Source organism: Eurosta solidaginis, chromosome 1, assembly GCF_040869045.1.
Source record: "Eurosta solidaginis isolate ZX-2024a chromosome 1, ASM4086904v1, whole genome shotgun sequence".
Classification (NCBI taxonomy): domain Eukaryota; kingdom Metazoa; phylum Arthropoda; class Insecta; order Diptera; family Tephritidae; genus Eurosta; species Eurosta solidaginis.
The window spans coordinates 308,325,108-308,342,933 of NC_090319.1; the positions used below are offsets into that span (position 1 = coordinate 308,325,108).

Consider the following 17,826-nt stretch of genomic DNA (forward strand, 5'->3'; position numbering starts at 1 on the left):
CATAGAAGCACCGGTGGGGAACAAGTTATTCTTTACATCCAGTACCTGGACATGTTGTGAACTCCAACTGCCCCAAGGCATTGAATCTTGGTACAGTTGTTAACGGCTTGTTCTAAGCCACCAGATTACCAGGTGGAATGTGCAGAAGGGCACACAGTGCAGCCTTTGGGATTGCTTTGAGGTCTCCCGTTATGCTAAGCATTGACTTCCTGCATACAGTTTCTAATTTTTGAGGTATGTTCTTCTATGTGAGGCCGTCCATCAAACAAGTACTCCATAGTATAGGAAAGACTTTACAATCGCTGTGAATACCCAATGAGAGAGAAAAGATACACCCAATCATTCTCGTACATGCATAAGTTGCCTTCGAATTTGTCTTCACTCTCTGCTCCGAGATGGGCTTACACTACAACTTACTTCCCAGAATGATTCCTCCATATTTTGTACAATGTTTTCCCTGCAGCCCAGCAAAGGTTTTGAGCATAAATGTTATTAAGCGAGTCTGTCTTCTATGGAAAAAATATGACTGATCTTCCCCGCCTTTGGTAGAAAAAAGTTGTTATCCAAGAGTTGCGTTCATGATTAAGTCCTTCGCATACCTCGATTAATATTTTAAGCCTATTCACAATCCCTGAGGTCTGAGGATTTAAAAGTAGATTAGTCTTAAATTAGTCTTAACGGCCTATTGGATTTTGTTAATAGTCATCAAGCCCGGCAGTAACCAGTCTGTGATCGAAAATAATTCCCATCTGCAGAAGAGCGTATCATCTGCCGTTGGAAAATGTACGTCGAAAAGGTCTTCAAGGGAGCCCTTAGACTATGTTTCCCCTAGCTAGGACGTTCCTCGCTGTTCTGCTGGAATACTCTAATTCGATACAGAAAGTTTTCCATGAAACTCTGTTCGCCCTGTTAATTTCACTCCTTTTGATCTTCAACAGATCCCTATAATCATCCCTACATGATTTGTTTTCCGCGACCTTTGCCAGCTTAAACAATTTCTTCAACTTTCGTCTAAGGAAACTCAGCGCCTTGCTCTGCAATGGCTGCTATTCTTTTCCCCTGAACCTTCTAAGAGGCCAAAGCTCTGTTTTATATGCAGTCTTCTCTAGTGGGAACCAACGTGAGTTATCCCAGCTTTGTTATTAAATGTTTCTGTGATGTGGTCCTGTTCGTTAACCTGGGATTTGTAAAGATTCGTTCCTTTTCTGCGCTCTTTAGGAGGATCTGAAGCTGATGTACGCGTGGTCTGAGAAGGTTGGCCTATCAAGCACCCCCCAGTCATGCCTGGATATATCACGTTCAGAGCTGAAAGTGGTATCAAGAACAGTGCTGTATTTTGAACCAAAATTTGTGGGCGCACTTCTCCTCTTGGCTATCTGCAAACTGCTTTGTAATACGTAGCAAAATAAGAAGTCGACTCTATAATTTGGGTCGCCTCCTCAACATGCATTATGGTGCGCATTTGTATCCCCGACTATGACCAACCATACTTCGTATTCTTCCAATTCCACTTACTTCTTGCAAGCCCTTGGTGGTGCCTACGCATTGTCAGCTATATATACGGCTACCAGGATAAATTCCAACTTATACGTTCGTTCTACGGTCACTACTGCGAGGCTCTCGGTAAATGCATTAGACAGATTCCACGAGAGTAGCATTTTCCTTACAATTATTTTCAGCTTACAACTTGCCTTCCGATTGTACGTAGTAAATGCCAAATCCGTACACTCTGAGCTCAGACAGCTTTCCTCTCGATCACAGCTATGACTTCTCAATATCGCCACGTCCAACCAACCCTCCATAAGCGTTCGCAGGAGTTCCCTTGACGCCACGTTACTGTGCGAAGATTTGTTGGTAAGCCTCGCCGGATCATTTTGTTTTTTTCCGCTCTAACAAATTCATCCTGATGTCCACACACTCATATTGCCCTCCTGTTTTAGGCTTTCGGGGTCCCTTTCAACCTTGTCCACTTTCAGCGTGTTAGGATTACTCTCATTCTATCAATGATGGACTGGATGTATTTAAGAACGAGATAACAGCTAAAGCCAAAACGATTATTTTCAGGAAGTGGTTCGACCTAATTCTGCTTTTTCCTTTCCCCCCCCCCCTTTTTCCTCTTTCTTCCTTTTGCTTACAACACCCTTTTACTTCACTTTCTCTCTGTCTCTGTCCCAATTTGCTCCTATTTTATTGGACGTTGGGTGTGGTAGCGCACTACCCTCAAGTGGCCCAATGAAACCAAGCTAATCTTGTCCATATGTCCGCAACCTGTGGGACCGCCGTTAGGCATAACGTCACGGGGAGGAAAGGTGATTTAGTTGCCACTACTTCGCATGCGCATTTCTCTGCGCTCCCTTTCAGCTAGCACCAATTGCGTCATAACTATAAAGGCCATCTTGCTCACAACAGTCCAACGATCTATTTGACACATTCGGGGAACTAAATTCCTAATGGAAAGTTCCTCTCCATAAAATCTGTGTACAAAGAGTCTTTCGCCATGAAAACGAGGCCAGGGAAACATTACGTGCTCTGCGCTTTCCAATTCGGAGGGACTGTGTGGACAGATTCCATTTCGGGGGGACTGTATGTAACATCGATAACACTCCCCAAAGCCTTCGGGGAGTGTCTTTATCGTTAATACAGCAACAACAACGGCAGGCGGCTAGTATATCTCTTTGGTGGACCATTTTAGATCCGTGCCATACTGGTGCTGCATATAATATTATCGAGCTGGTTACGTTGAATAATAGCTGACGGGTAGCTTCGCCTGCGCCGCCGATGTTGGGCATTATTAGCGTCAGGACTCCACTAACTCTAGAAATTTTCTGCCGCATCATCCCGAACTTCTCCTTAAAAGTTAGTTTTGCGTCAATGTTTACTCATAGAATTCTCAATTTTCCCCTACGCCGTCCTTCCACCCCACACTCTCCTGTCACTCTTCCTATGCCTTCATCTGTCTCCTTCTCACTGAATTCCGTCTTTCTCCCGTCCATTTCCCATCCTTGTACATCTTCCCTACTTCCCCATTTCAATTATTGAACCGATTTGTTCAAAAGGCGCTTCCCTGGTAAACTTTCTGAAAAAAAAACTATCCTATTCCGCTGCCAAGGCAAAAATAATAAAAGTCTGCTTAACGGAAAACAAATATTATCCCATACCAGGTCAGTGGCCGCTATTTTAAGAAACCGCTGTGACTATTTAAGGCATTAACGGTATATTTGTAATGATACTAAAGGCTAACTTAATATGTAATATGGCCAAATAAAGGCTTCTTTACATTACTATTTTTGATTACCCTCCTATTAAAAAACTTAAAGGAAGGAGTCATGAACATGAAATTGTATATTAACTTTGGTCCGATGTTTGTAACGTTGAGAGATATAAAAGATAGATTCACCATTAAGTATACCGAATTTATCAGGGCAACGAACTGAGTTGATATAGCCATGTCCGTCTGTCCGTCCGTCCGTTTGTCCGTCCGTCTGCCTGTTTGAACGCAAGCTAGTTCCTCCAATTTTGAGATATCTCAAAGAAATTTGGCGATGATGTCTTTTTGTATTATATTAGACATTTGTCGGATCCGGTAGGATCGGACCACTATAACATATATCTCCCATATAACCGATCGTTCAGATAAGACGATTTTGGTCATTCCTGCCGCAATTTAGAAAGTATAAACGTAAAACTCGGTGATATATATTCTAATATATCACAGAAGTTATCCTGAAAAAATCACTTTGGTCGGAGCTATATATAGTTATATCCCATACAACGGATCGTTCAGATAGAAAGATTTTTGGTCATTCCTGCCGCAAGTTAGAAAGTATAAACGTGAAACTCGGTGATATATATTCTAATATATCACAGAAGTTATCCTGAAAAAATCACTTTGATCGGAGCTATATATAGTTATATCCCATACAACGGATCGTTCAGATAGAAAGATTTTTGGTCATTCCTGCCGCAATTTAGAAAGCATAAACGTGAAACTCGGTGATATATATTTTAATATATCATAGAAGATTTTCTGAAAAAATTACTTTGATCGGAGCTATATATATAGTATATATCCCATACAACCGATCGTTCAGATAGAAAGATTTTTGGCAATTTCTCCCTTAATTTCCAATATAAAAACGTTAAACTTGGTGATATTTATTCTAATATATCATAGAAGATTTCCTGAAAAAATCATTTCGATCGAAGCTATACATAATATATATCCCATAAAACCGGTCGTTCAGATAAGGGGTTTTTTGCCATTTTTTATTTTATATTTATCTTAAAAATCGTTGAGGTATGTACATCTGTTCACTATATATTTCTTATCTTATACATCCGATTATTTGAAGATTACGAACGGGATAAAATTATTGTTCCGCCCCATTCATGAAAGGTATGAAGTCTTCGGCACAGCCGAAGATAATCCCATCCTTATTTGTTTTTAAATTAATATCAAGCAATTCTCCTTTGCGAACATCAGATGCCCATAACATAGACAAATACCAATATCTGCCAAACTTGTCTTTAAGCGGAAATCAATTCGAAGTTTTTAGTCGTTAAAAATATCTATGTAAATGAGAATCTAAATTACCCCACGTTCTCTACATAAAGCCCAGGCATATGAAAATACGCATTGGAATACATAAAAATCATCTGTTCTGAATTTTGTATTAATCAAAGGAATTAGCGAAACCGTAATTTTCTAGCATCTCAATCAAGATGGATACTGATACTGAAAGATGATAAAATGCGCACAACACATTTGAGCTTAGGACTATGCGAGCAATACGGCTAAAAAATAAAAATTTACTCTCACTTTTTCGTTCTGTCGAATGTTGCAAAGCAAAGTATCAACATGTTTCAGCAGCACTTATCAACATGTTTCAGCAACATTGAACTGCAAGTTTCCTTAAGAGTTTGACATGCTTTCAATATTAGCACAAAGCAGAGCAAAAGACAGCTGGAAACTTGTTTGTGGAACTTATTTGTAAAAGTTTTTATTTGTGTTTGTTAGTCATGCGTGCTGTTCAAATATTGTTGACAGCGTGATATTTAGGCCAAAAGGTGACAATTTTTTGCTTACCACAGGACTGCCTCAATATGAAAAAGTGTAATCTAAATACAAAAGAAATGGTGTGTAGCATTTGGTTGATTTAATTTGAAATTTTGTTTCTCTTTGAATACCATTTAATTACTTTTTGTGACTAAATATTTAGTTATCATACGCATAATTAAATAAAAAAGGAGTTACACACTGTTGCGCATGTGAAAATAGTAGTGGAAATTTGTATCGCATTTTTCATTTTTTAAAATTTAAAAAAAAACTTTAAAGAATTTTTTACTGCAGCTATGAAAACCAATTTCAAAAATGCTTTCGAAAACGTTCGAGAATGCCAAAAAAAGGTGAACAAAAATTTCGATTTTTTTTTTCTCATAAATTTTCTGATTTTTCTGACAAAGTACATGTTATAGGTCTCTAAAAATTCGCATTGAATTTTGAAATTTTTTTTCCCAGAAGTAATTTCAGATTTTTATTTATAGTCTAAGAGCCCGTGACTTGTAGACCTTTGTCATTTTATAAAAGTTGAAATTTCGTCAGTGCATACCTCCAACTGAAGCAGGATCGTTGGTCTATTATAAAACTTGAGTCATATGGGCCATTCCATTGGTTTATCGAGCTCTGGCTCTGGCTCAAATCTCATTGGAACGATCTGGATCAACTTTATGAGAGCTGGCAACACTAATATAAAACACCTGTTTTGTAGAAAATAAGAAGAAACGTAAAAAAATTTTTAAGATACTGATAGAATTATTAACATTTAAATAGTTTCGCACGTAAGCAAACTATTTATTTTCTTTACATCATCTTCAAGTTGTTTACTCTTTCAGTGTTTTTGCTTTTAAATATGGCGAGATCTTTTATGTATACACAAATGTAAACGTATTTAGTTCAGTGCTTACAATGGCTCAACTATATGGTTGGCTCATCTCACCAGCTGATTTTATTTTTTTCATTTCACTGGAGTAGGGATTGTCAGAAGGAGATGGCAAACTTAAAAGAAACCAACGAATTTACAACATTTTCTTACTACTTACAAATTGTGCTAAGTTTTATGTTTTCATTCCATTCCATTCGCCTAACACCAACACGCTAATTTTGGCAATGTGAACAAAGGTATGTTATTGCTGTAGAGATGAGCCAACCACATAGTTGAGCTATGAGTGCTACCAACTCAAAAGTGGTTAGCTGTCAAAAAATCTACTACAGAAAACGAAACGAACAGAACTGCTATACGGATCAGAAATTGAACCAGATAAATATCAGGATCACAACGTTGTTGTTGCATTTGCATGTTAAATTTCTATCCGCATCTCGCTCAAGTCTCAATGGAACGTAACTATAGTGGCTTTAACAGATATCATGCAAAAACTTGGCAGAAAAATAGACCTTTCTTTCGCCATTTTATAAAGAATGATTTTCATGTATGGTTTTCGTCACGATATAAGAACCAACTAGCCTCATTGCCAGACTCTTTCCATTGTGGCTTTGTCCAGTCAGACACTTTTTATAATGCATAATTGTACTTTTTCACAAAGTTAAATACTTTTTCATAAGCTGAAAGTTTTTTACGGCAAACAAAATTTCAAAAGTTTTTTTTTAAGATTTTGTATTCGAATTTCAGTATAAAATAGCTTCATTGTTCTTTGAAGTTTAGAAGGATTAAAAATGTCTGGCTAATCAAAGCCACTATGGAGAGTGGCTGGCAATGAAGCTAGTGGCTTCTTATATCGTGACGAAGACCATATATGAAAACCAGTCTTTATAAAATGACGAAAGAAAGGTCTATTTTTCTGCGGAAGTTTTGCACGGTATCTGTTAAAGCCACCATGACTCAAGTTTTATAATAGACCAACGATCCTGCTCCCGTTGGAAGTATGCACTGACGAAATTTTAACTTTTATAAAATGACGAAGGGCTGGCAGTCACAGGCTCTTGCTCTATTAGATCTGTTGTACTTGACCTTTCAGCATATTACTGTAGATGTAGGCTTTTTATGCAACTAAATGGAAGAAACTATGCCTGGCCAGAGCGACGCATTTGATAAGAACATGAATCAGCGTTTCATCGCCAGCTCTCAAAAGCTTTTGTTTGTGTATCGTATAGATTTAACTTACTTAGATGATATACCAGACAACACTTTCCTGTATAGTGCCCAGTGAGAGTTCGCTTTAGATCTATGAGTTTGGCTGTTATTTTCCTTCCTGGGATTATTACCAATTTAGCCTGTCATTGGCCTGGGCATTCAATCCAGCATTCTGAACGGCTTTTTTTTCAGTTTCTTATAGTTTCCGTGGTGTATATCTTTGTAAATCCACATATAGGCTCTGAATCATACAATCCTACTATAACACTCTACTTGGCTAAGTAGTCTGCCTGTTTGTTACATTATTGCCCCTGATATCATCGTTTACATAAAGTGACATCAAAAAAAATTTCTGGGGAGCCGAGGTTTCTCGCCAGACTTTCGAAATACTTGAAAAACTTGCGAACTTCTTGACATTCAATTTAAGCACTGCACTTGCAATTTTATATGGAGCTTAAGATTTCTTCTGGATAACCAGCGAAAATTTCCACAAAACCACAAATAAGATACATCGGAATACAACAAATACAGCGACTAAATTGAATGTCGAGAAGCTCGCGAGAAGCCAAGTTCTCGATTTCTCAGATTTCGAAATTCACGCTTGTGTTCGAAAATAAATGGAGGGTGGAGCCGTGAGAGAGGCCAATTGCAAAGCGAGCAGCGAACCATTCATATTTCTGAGTAGATAAAGATAATGTCTTTACACTAGTATAAAGTATGAATGTTGGAGATTTCGAGTTCAATACTCAGCTCTTGAGACACTAGCTGATGAAGAAGTGAAATTCAGAAATATGTCATAGTAACCGTCGCCGTTTGTAAACTTTGCAATTTTTCTCTAATGTCAATAACAAAAACAATTGTATAAAGCAATATCCGCATGTCTCGCTAACTAAATGCAGATAATAACGTTCACTTAGTGAATATATCATAGGAATGAAAACTTCCCTGCCGAATTGCAACATGGAACTTTAAAAATGTGTCCTTTTAAATGTGGGTGGTGCTATGCCCATTTTCGAAAAAATTACCAAATAATTTTTTTGTGTCATAAGCCCATATATAACTTTATCGCCCTTTTCCCCATTTTTCGAAATTTAAGTGGGCGTGGTTATAGTTCGACTTCACCCATTTAAAAGCCAATCTATTCTTGGTCCATATTGATACCAAATTTCATAAAGATATCTCAACTTTTTCTCAAATTATCCTGTCAACGGACGTACGGACGGATGCCCCAATCAGTATAGATTTCTATGATGGCAATTTTGATATAAGTGAGACTATATAGATAGTTACAAGGCTCTTGTGTACAAGTGAATCCTAACTATAAAAATGTTTTACCCGACTTATGTGTTGCTGAAATGCCATGGAATTTATGTAGTTCAAGTAGTATTTGGTAGTATAGCGAAAAAACTTACCTGAAAGAAGAAAGAAACGAATATAACCTATTAGTGATAAATACTTACAAATTTAAAAAAGCAAGCTTACTATAAAATGGCCAAATACTATATAATATCAACTAGAAGACCCGGCAGACGTTGTCCTGCCCTAAATTTGGCCTATCTGCATACATTTTAATAAGCTTTTTCCATCTGACTCTTCCCTCCCCTTCTTCACTTTTTCCTAATCCTTTTATTCACTCCTTCCTCCGCCTTTTTCGCTTCATCTATCTCCATCTTCGTCTCATTCTATCCCTTTCTCAATCTCCTTAAATCTTTTCTCTTCTCCCAATTTCTTCTCATTCTTCTGCATCCCTTATTGCCTGTCCCAGAGGGTGGTATGTATTTTATTCCAGTCCCAGTCCCAATCCCACTCCGAGTCTCTGTCCCAGTTCCACTCCGAGTCTTAGTCCCAGTCCTAGACCTAATCTTAGTCCCAGTCCATCTCTGGATAATATATTACTCTGTACTAAAGCACTCATCAACGGCTTTCATTTGATATCCATATTGTATAAACACTGTCTAGGCATTCACTGGCCCACGTTTTGGCCTATATCTCAAGACCCTGTACGTCGATCGCAACCAAACCTATGTAGTAACCACCGCATGAGGGTTACGCAACTTGTATAAAGGCTTGAACAAAATCGACCGACGCATCTCTTCAAACACCGGCGAACAACTAACACACATTTTAGCCTTTCTTTATATATATATAGATTTTTATTTTTCACATTTCACTATAATATTAAAACGAAATGCAGATTTTCGTTGCTTTTGAAATTCGGCTTAAAAATTGCACATGGAACAACTAAAGACTCTCCTGAATTAAAAAAATGTCATAGTACCTCCAAATCGCGGGCCCCCTCAGAAACCCCCCTCCCCCAATGGCGGGCCTGAAGATGTGCCATACTTTATATCATTCGCTATAATATTTTTTATTGATAAGCACGTTGTTTAATTATACACCAAGCAATTACACGGAAGTATATCCGCACCACCTGAGTGCACTGCGTATACGTAACATTTTACTATTACGTATAAACATTGAAAAAAAATTGAAATAAAATAATATTTCGAACATAAACTGAGATATAGCCTATCGTATCTTTCAAGCTAGATCAAACTACATACGGGGTGCAAAACAAATTTAAAATCGGTTAAGTAGTTTAGGAGTCCATTTGCGCCAAACATAGTGACACGTGATTTTTACATATTAAGATATGCTTATTTTCCCCTTATTAACCAGTAGGCATTTTTGAGTCATGGCGGCCGCCGTGGTGTGATGATAGCATGCTCCGCCATCCACACCGAAGATCCTGGGTTCACGCCCTGGGCAAAGCAACATCAACATTTTAGAAAGAAGTTTTTTCAATCAGAAGCAAATTTTTCTAAACGGGATTGCCCCTCGGCAGTATTTGGCAAGCACTCCGAGTGTATTTCTGCCATGAAAAGTTCTCCGTGAAAACTCATCTGCCTAGCAGATGCCGTTTGGAGTCGGCATAAAACAAGTAGGTCCCGTCGCGCCAATTTGCTGGAAAAAGTCAATAGGAGCACGACGCAAATTGGAAGAGAAGCTCGGCCTAAAATCTCTTCGGAGTTTATTGCGCCTTATATTTATTTTATTTTTGAGTTATTCGGATTCAAACAAATCTTCTATTTTCAAAACTCTTTCAAAACAACCTTGATGGCTCGCGTATAGGACGTGCTAGCCGGAGCATATTTGCCTGGCTTATAGTGTTCGTGCTCGCACAGAATTAAAAAAAGGCCAGGTATATTGATCAGGAATCCTGTTATACATTTGACTTCAAAATTACACGGTGTTGGTACCCATATAAAACTAATACTGAATTACTGCACTGCCTCACTGAAAGATCTGCGGCATTCAGTGACCGGCTTTACGTTGCTCGCATATGAGTCCAAAGCTTTTAGCTCGGCCTGGCTCTTTAAGAAAATTATCATCCTTTCCACGTGTTTATGCACATGTGCCAAACGATTTACACAGCAATGGTCGCCAAGGCGAAAGAAGACCTGGAGTACAAGTCCGTTGAAAATATACCAACCCTCGTCTTCAAATAAACCGTAGAGCTATCAGTAAATATGTTTATGACAACCTGGCATGCCGCCTATTTGTCTGTTCTTGTCTAATGGAAATTCACACTGTGTGGAAATGTTGGAAGGAGTACAAAAATCAGTATGTACTGCTATGAAACCGAATCAACGCTGTAGACGTTTTCTTTATTCGATCCCCTATTTGCCATTTCAGAATGACTCCCACATTGCAGAAAATTTGAGGGAATTTACTCTGCATAATAACACAAATATTACCGCCGTAGGCAATACCTCACTTCCATGAGTAGTGATAGAATTAAAAAAAAAAGTATCCACACCGGTACTCATATAAAATACTCGGATCAAGGTACGTATGCTAGAACTCACACTCAGGAAAAAGTATCGAGTATACTTGATCCAAGCGAGTACTTAGGAAGTTTTATCAAATGTGAAAAAACTTTTTTTTTTCAATGAGATCTTATATTTTGAATTTAGTAGAAACAACTAAGGAAGTTAAAGTTTGGACGAAATCGAACACCAATATTGTTACGAATATTAGCAAAACTAAGGGGTGCTGCCATCTCTAAGCCGATGCTAAGGAGCGCCTGGTATGCACATCCATAGATCAATCATTATGTATCTACATAAACGAATAAAACATTATGTCTACACATATGTACGTACACGCAGCAGAGAAGAGATGCTCCTAAAAGTATGCAATTGTAATTGCTGAAGTGTCGCTCACAAATGCACGCATATGAGAAGCTATATACGTGCATCTGTAGTTATAATTATATGACGGCAACTAAGCAAATTCTGGAAGCGCCTAGAAGATGCCACGAGGAAATTACAGAGTATAAAAGCACCGGCGGTAGAGGCGCTATATTCAGTTTCGATTAAGACGATATCTAGCGAGCAATAGCAGTATTATTTTGAAAGCCAGTTTCATTTAAGCTATCAGTTTGGTCATTAAGCCAGCTAGTTGCAAAGTATAAGTGTTATTGTGAAGTACTTTAATAAAGGCCATTTTTCCATTATTCAATATTGGAGGTATTTATTCAACAGTTTAGTGATACGAACTGCAAATAAGAGGATTTGCAAGCAAATTCGTTACAATATCTAATTGTGTGCTCTAAAAAAATTTTTTAAGTTAAACGGTTTTATTGAAAACAATACTTAAAAGAAGTAATAATAATACTAAAACTAGAAAATAATTAGGTACCTCCTAGGTACTAGTCATCACACTCTTCATCAATCTAGGGCATTCATCAGACAATTAAGTTAAAGCGTAGGGCGCGTGAATTTTCTTAAAAATGTGAGGCGTAGCATAACCTGATTAAGGTTCAGTTGGTCTTATATATGACAATCAATATAAATTTGACACGTCCAACGCTTTTATTTAATTGTCTGATCAACGCCCTAGATTGATGAAGAGTGTGATGACTAGTACCTAGGACGTACCTAATTATTTTCTAGTTTTAGTATTATTATTACTTCATGTAAGTATTGTTTTCAATAAAACGGTTTAACTTACAATTTTTTTTAATTATTTTATTTTCATGTCTTTAGTTTTTATTTAATTGCGTATTACTTCTCATTCTATTTAGTTCATTTAGTGACTCATTATTACAAGGACTCTTTGTTACAAATATAAGCCCTCAATACATAATCCTTTCAAAGACTTTACTCGACTCTGCGCCACGTATGCTTGTCCCTCCTCGAACTCCAAAATATTTTGATATCACTTTCTTCCAAATATGAGTCAAATCGGATATCATGGGTCGCTTTCTATTGACGTATGTATTAGGTGTTCCAAATTTGAACCAAATCGGACCAAAAATACGATTTTTTTGAATATCTCAATCCTTGCGCCACCTAGCGGTGATTTTTTCATAGGTCGCTTTCTATTCATGTATGTATTATGTGTTCCAAATATTAACCAAATCGGACCACAAATACGATTTTTTGAAATATTTCGATCCATGCGCCACCTATCGGAGTTTGTTTTCTTATTATTGCATTGTCATCGGGTTCTATTCATTCCAAGTTTCAAGCTTGTAGCTTATCGGGAAGCTACTTCAATTTCAAATACAAAATTCGTGCCGGCCAGCCAGCCGGCCGGCCTGTCAAGTCAAGCTAAATAAAACCGTTTAAAAATGGCATGATGCAAATTGGAAGAGAAGCTCGCGTCAAGTATTTTTGCATGGCACTAAACGATTTTTGGAGAAATTAACTAAATAGGAGGGGATCATAACGATTTTCCTTTTTTTAATTTTTGTACTTTGTACTACAATATCTCTGCTGGAAGTACTGTTATATACGTACCAAATATATATATATTGCGCTGTGGCTCTATTTACCAGTCAATGAAGCGTATTTCCCCCTAGTTTCAAGCTTATCCTTTTGTGAGTAAGAAGTTTTTGTATTAACTCAAATAGACATGTGTTGTCTCAGATACCAAAGTGTGTAAGACTCTCTTCGTTAATCTGTTTTCAATTTATGCATGTTCAGCTTGTGAAAGATCGATTGGTTGATCTGACAAGCCAACAATTTCAAACAGCCTTTTTGTATATATAAAATGACAGCCATTAAAATTATAATATAGGTTACAGTATTAACCATTCAATAAATATTTCTCACTAATATTCGAAAAGGATACAAATCCTTTGACAAATTTCATAGTTATTTTCATTCATCTTTCATATCATCTGCGCATCAAAATATAAGTTAAAGCAACAAGTTTAAATTTATTTTATTTCTTTTACAATTTCTCTGAATATTTACATATACCAAATTCTCACGTTTTCTCTCAGCTCAATTTTTGCACTCTTTTCAGGCAAGTGTTCTAAAAATGTTATTAACAGCACTATTATTGGTCAATAATAACATCATACATTGGGAACACTAATACATTGAAAAAATAGCATTTACTCTCTAGTACTCAGAAATTTACTAACATTAGCATAGATGTACTAATATTTACAGCTCTACTAGTTTAATTGAGATGCAACTGGCTTTTCAGTTAAGATAACATATTGACCAAAGTATGACTAATGCGGCAGTTACCCACCGACGTGTGCCGTACGTACGGACGTTTGTCGTACGAAGCACGTTTGACCGAACTCTCAAGCCCGTAGGAATCAATGTGTGCGTCTGTGTACATGTACATAACATATTTGTGTGTGTATTGTTTACAAATAAGCACTGTTGCCATTGACCATTTTGCATGTATGCTTATGGAAACATCAAGTTTTTCCAATTTAATTTTTGATATTATAAAAGGCCGGAATAAATATTAAATAAGTATAAATAGATTACATATTTATAATCTGCACTTTTACATAATTATTTCGAATTATTTTCACAATTTTTCAAACTTTAATAAGGTGTTTTTGCATAAAATTGCAAACGGTCAAAAATTAGCGCACAAAAGTTTACTAGGCAACTCTGTCTAGTGAGAGAGCGATCAGCTGACACGTTTTTACGGAAAAAATCAAAATTGTTTTGATTTCTTCGTTCCGGGCTACGTACGTACGGGCGTTGCACGTCGGTGAGTTTTCGTTTACATTGCACACTCATAAGTTAGGTCGTGTCAGCTGACACGTTTTTTCTACGTACGTTCGTCGGTAACTGCCGCATAAAACTTGTTTGATGGCCAACGGAAACCCCTTTCTAAATACCAGAACTTATGTGAAAAAAAATCCGCACTCTTAGCAAATACTACAAGTTTTCTGGGACACAACGAAATATCTGCTAGGAGTATTACAGGCTGCTTTCCGTAGTGTGCTCGTATTGGATGATTTTAAAAAGAAAGGCCTCGGGAGAAAGTAGTTGCTGACATAGCAAAAAAATAATGGTTTCTAGGGACCACCTAGCAACCGGAAGCATTACTTACGAGTTGTTGGCCCGATATGTGTAGGAACACTACTCTTGATAGGCACGCATAACCACACTACTTTGGTGCATATAACAAAAGAGCGATCATCATCTGTTGGCCCATTGTGGCGCATATTCGTATCCGAACCTCCGATAAGCCGTTAAATGCGACCTTCCTTCCGGCATTCCAGTTGTACAACCGCTTTTTATGATATGTATACAGCAGGGTATTCAAAGAGAGATCGCTTTTTCCCCGCTTAATGCCTATTAGCGCTACGTCCTGCGATTTCCCCGTCCCCCGTCTCCAACATTTTTTGGCTTTACACCTATGCTTTTTTTAATCGGCTAGCTTCAGATACTCGAGGGTGGTTGCTTCCCAGCTTCCAGCATGCTATGAATATTTTTCTTAGGATACATTATCTGTATATAAATACCTGGCCGTGCCCCAGGGGCTTTTCCCACACTCTTATCCACAGTGCATCCTCCGACTTCACCCAACATAAAACCCAGACATTTGTTACAGGGGGATCGTATTGGCCGTTTTCTATAGCAATCTTGAGGTCACGTTTTTGTGGCTTATCATCAAATAAATCCTTTGTAACGAACATTGAATTAAAGAATAGTAGCATTTCAGTTGGTTTCTCCTGCAGGCCTTCGCCTTTACGAAGACATGTGCTCATAGAGACTTTTGTGAACTCTTATACTGCTTTCTCATTTCGCTTATCCTCTTGAAAAGAACCGTAGTCAACGCGTTAACCTTATTTGGCTTAATAAGCTTTCTATAACCTTAGAAACAATTTTTCCAATCCCACGCTCAGTACTTGACATACTAGCGCCATTTCAGCTAAGTTTTTGCTTTGCCCGATGTTTTGGGTTTCTCCTTCTCTCTGGCAGGTTGAAAAATGTACCTCCTGTTATCACAACTATATTGCCCACAATCCGAGGATTGCGCCGTTTTTCCTATTTTATTTACCTATTCAAATCACTATTCTCCCCTTTAATAATTTTCGGCCTATTCTTCCCACCAGAGACCTCTTTCTTCTCAAGCGGGGTAGGGTAATGAGGACCCATCACAGTAAAGTTCTTGAAAGCCAACAGCGTTCGACCTGTATATAATCTCATAACCCGTTCTAAGCTGTCGGTAGTTTGGCTTGACTTAGGCTACTAAAGAATGGCTAATTTTTAAAGCCTCATATCATTCTCAGATCCCTTCGGCAGGTACACCTCCCGCTTTGATTCAATTTTGGGATCAAAATCATCGATAGTAACGCTTTCCTCTTCACCAGCTTGCAACGCCATTCTACCACTATCCTCAACCCCATTTTTATTAAAAATTATTGAGTTACCCAAATTGATTGCACGACTACCAGCTTGAAAAGGGAAACTAGCGTTCTAATATTTAAAACTTGATTAAAGAAGGGCCCTGCATAAAAACTTCCCTTTGGTGTGGTCCACCAGTACCCCTTGGGTCTCCTCGATACAGAGAATTCTCTCTTTAAATACAGCCTGGCTACTACCTATATGCTAATGATACCAGAGGCATGGTCCACATAAAAACTTGATTCAAATGTGTTGACATTTCTTGGTGCCCGACTTTCTGCTGCTTCTTAATGAATCAAAATATCGTAAATGCAGGCACCTAAAGGGATCAACCATATAGTCAGGTATTATGGATTACAGAAAAGTCCTACCATAACCCATAAGCTACGCCCAGCTAGAGAAGTCGTTCATTTAATTTTAAAATAAAAATTCTGAAGAAAGAACTTTCAAAAACTGGCTAAATGAAGCCCACTTGCAGAACAGAAAGTTACCTTTTCAACTCAGAATTGAACTGGCCAGTCCTTGAGACAGTGGTAGTCAATATTAATATTGTCACGGATATTAGCATCACTAACCTATACCATCACTAAGGCGATGCTAAAGCCGTGGTTACTCACGAACGTACGTAGAAAAAACGTGTCAGCTGACACGACCTATCTTATGAGTGTGCAATGTAAACGAAAACTCACCGGCGTGGAACGCCCGTACGTACGTAGCCCGGAACGTAGAAATCAAAACAATTTTGATTTTTTCCGTAAGAACGTGTCAGCTGATCGCTCTCTCACTAGACAGAGTTGCCTAGTAAACTTTTGTGCTCTAATTTTTGACCGTTTGCAATTTTATGCAAAAACGCCTAATTAAAGTTTGAAAAATTGTGAAAATAATTTGAAATAATTATGTAAAAGTGCTGATTATAAATATTTAATCTATTTATACTTATTTAATAGTATTCCGGCCTTTTACAATATCAAAAATTAAATTGGAAAAAGTTGATGTTTCCATAAGCATACATGCAAAATGGTCAATGGCAACAGTGCTTATCTGTAAACAATACACACACAAATATCTTATGTACATGTACACAGACGCACACATTGATTCCTACGGGCTTGAGAGCTCGGTCAAACGTGCTTCGTACGACAAACGGCCGTACGTACGGCACACGTCGGTGGGTAATTGCCGCATTAGGCCATGCCAAGCAGTATTTACGTCAATAATCAAATCATGTATACACATATATAAGGCAGCCAAAAGAGATGTCACACACAGATGCATTTACTTATGCGCCTACGTATACGCGAGAGACTGTAAACTGCAAACATTCACATCAATAATTCAATTATGAATCTACATAAACGAATAAATAATTGCGTCTACACATATGTACGTATACGAGCAGCGGAGTGGCAATGCACAAACACATGCATATATCTTATCTCAGTGGTCACAAGAGAGGGCAATAATTTGTGCACGTAGTTGTGGCTGGCGATTTTGTAGCCGAAACAACTAGTAACTTCTGGAAATCGAAGAGCCTAGAAGTATGCAGCGTAAACTATAAAAGCGGTGCAGGCGAGTAAGAAGGAATTCAGTTTGATTTGAATTGTCAAGCAGTTACGAGTAAGACGATATCTAGCGAGCAATAGCACTATTATTTTGAAAGTCAGTTTCCTTTAAGATATCAGTTTGGTTATTAAGTTATTCGTTGCACAGTTTGAGTGTTATTGTGAAGTATTTTAATAAAGGCCATTTTTCCGTTATTCAATATTGGAGTTATTTATTCAACAGTTTAGCGATACGATCCTAGCAAAAGGGCAAATAAGAGGATTTGCAAGTAAAAATTGTTACAATTGGTGTCAGAAGAGGAATTGTTGAATAAATTCCGAAGATTGGGAATACAACTTGGGCATGGCAAAGTTCAGTGAATTGAAGATCCAGCAACTGAAAAAGGAGTTGGAGAACCGTGGATTAAATACAACCGGCAATAAGATCGAACTTCAAGC

At 37.8% G+C, this 17,826-nt stretch overlaps 1 pseudogene; it reads right to left on the bottom strand.

Annotated features, from left to right (window-relative positions):
* Positions 1-15,186, bottom strand: part of LOC137240786 (uncharacterized) — a 99,863-nt pseudogene extending 84,677 nt beyond the window's left edge.
* Positions 15,187-17,826: the final 2,640 nt, after the last annotated feature.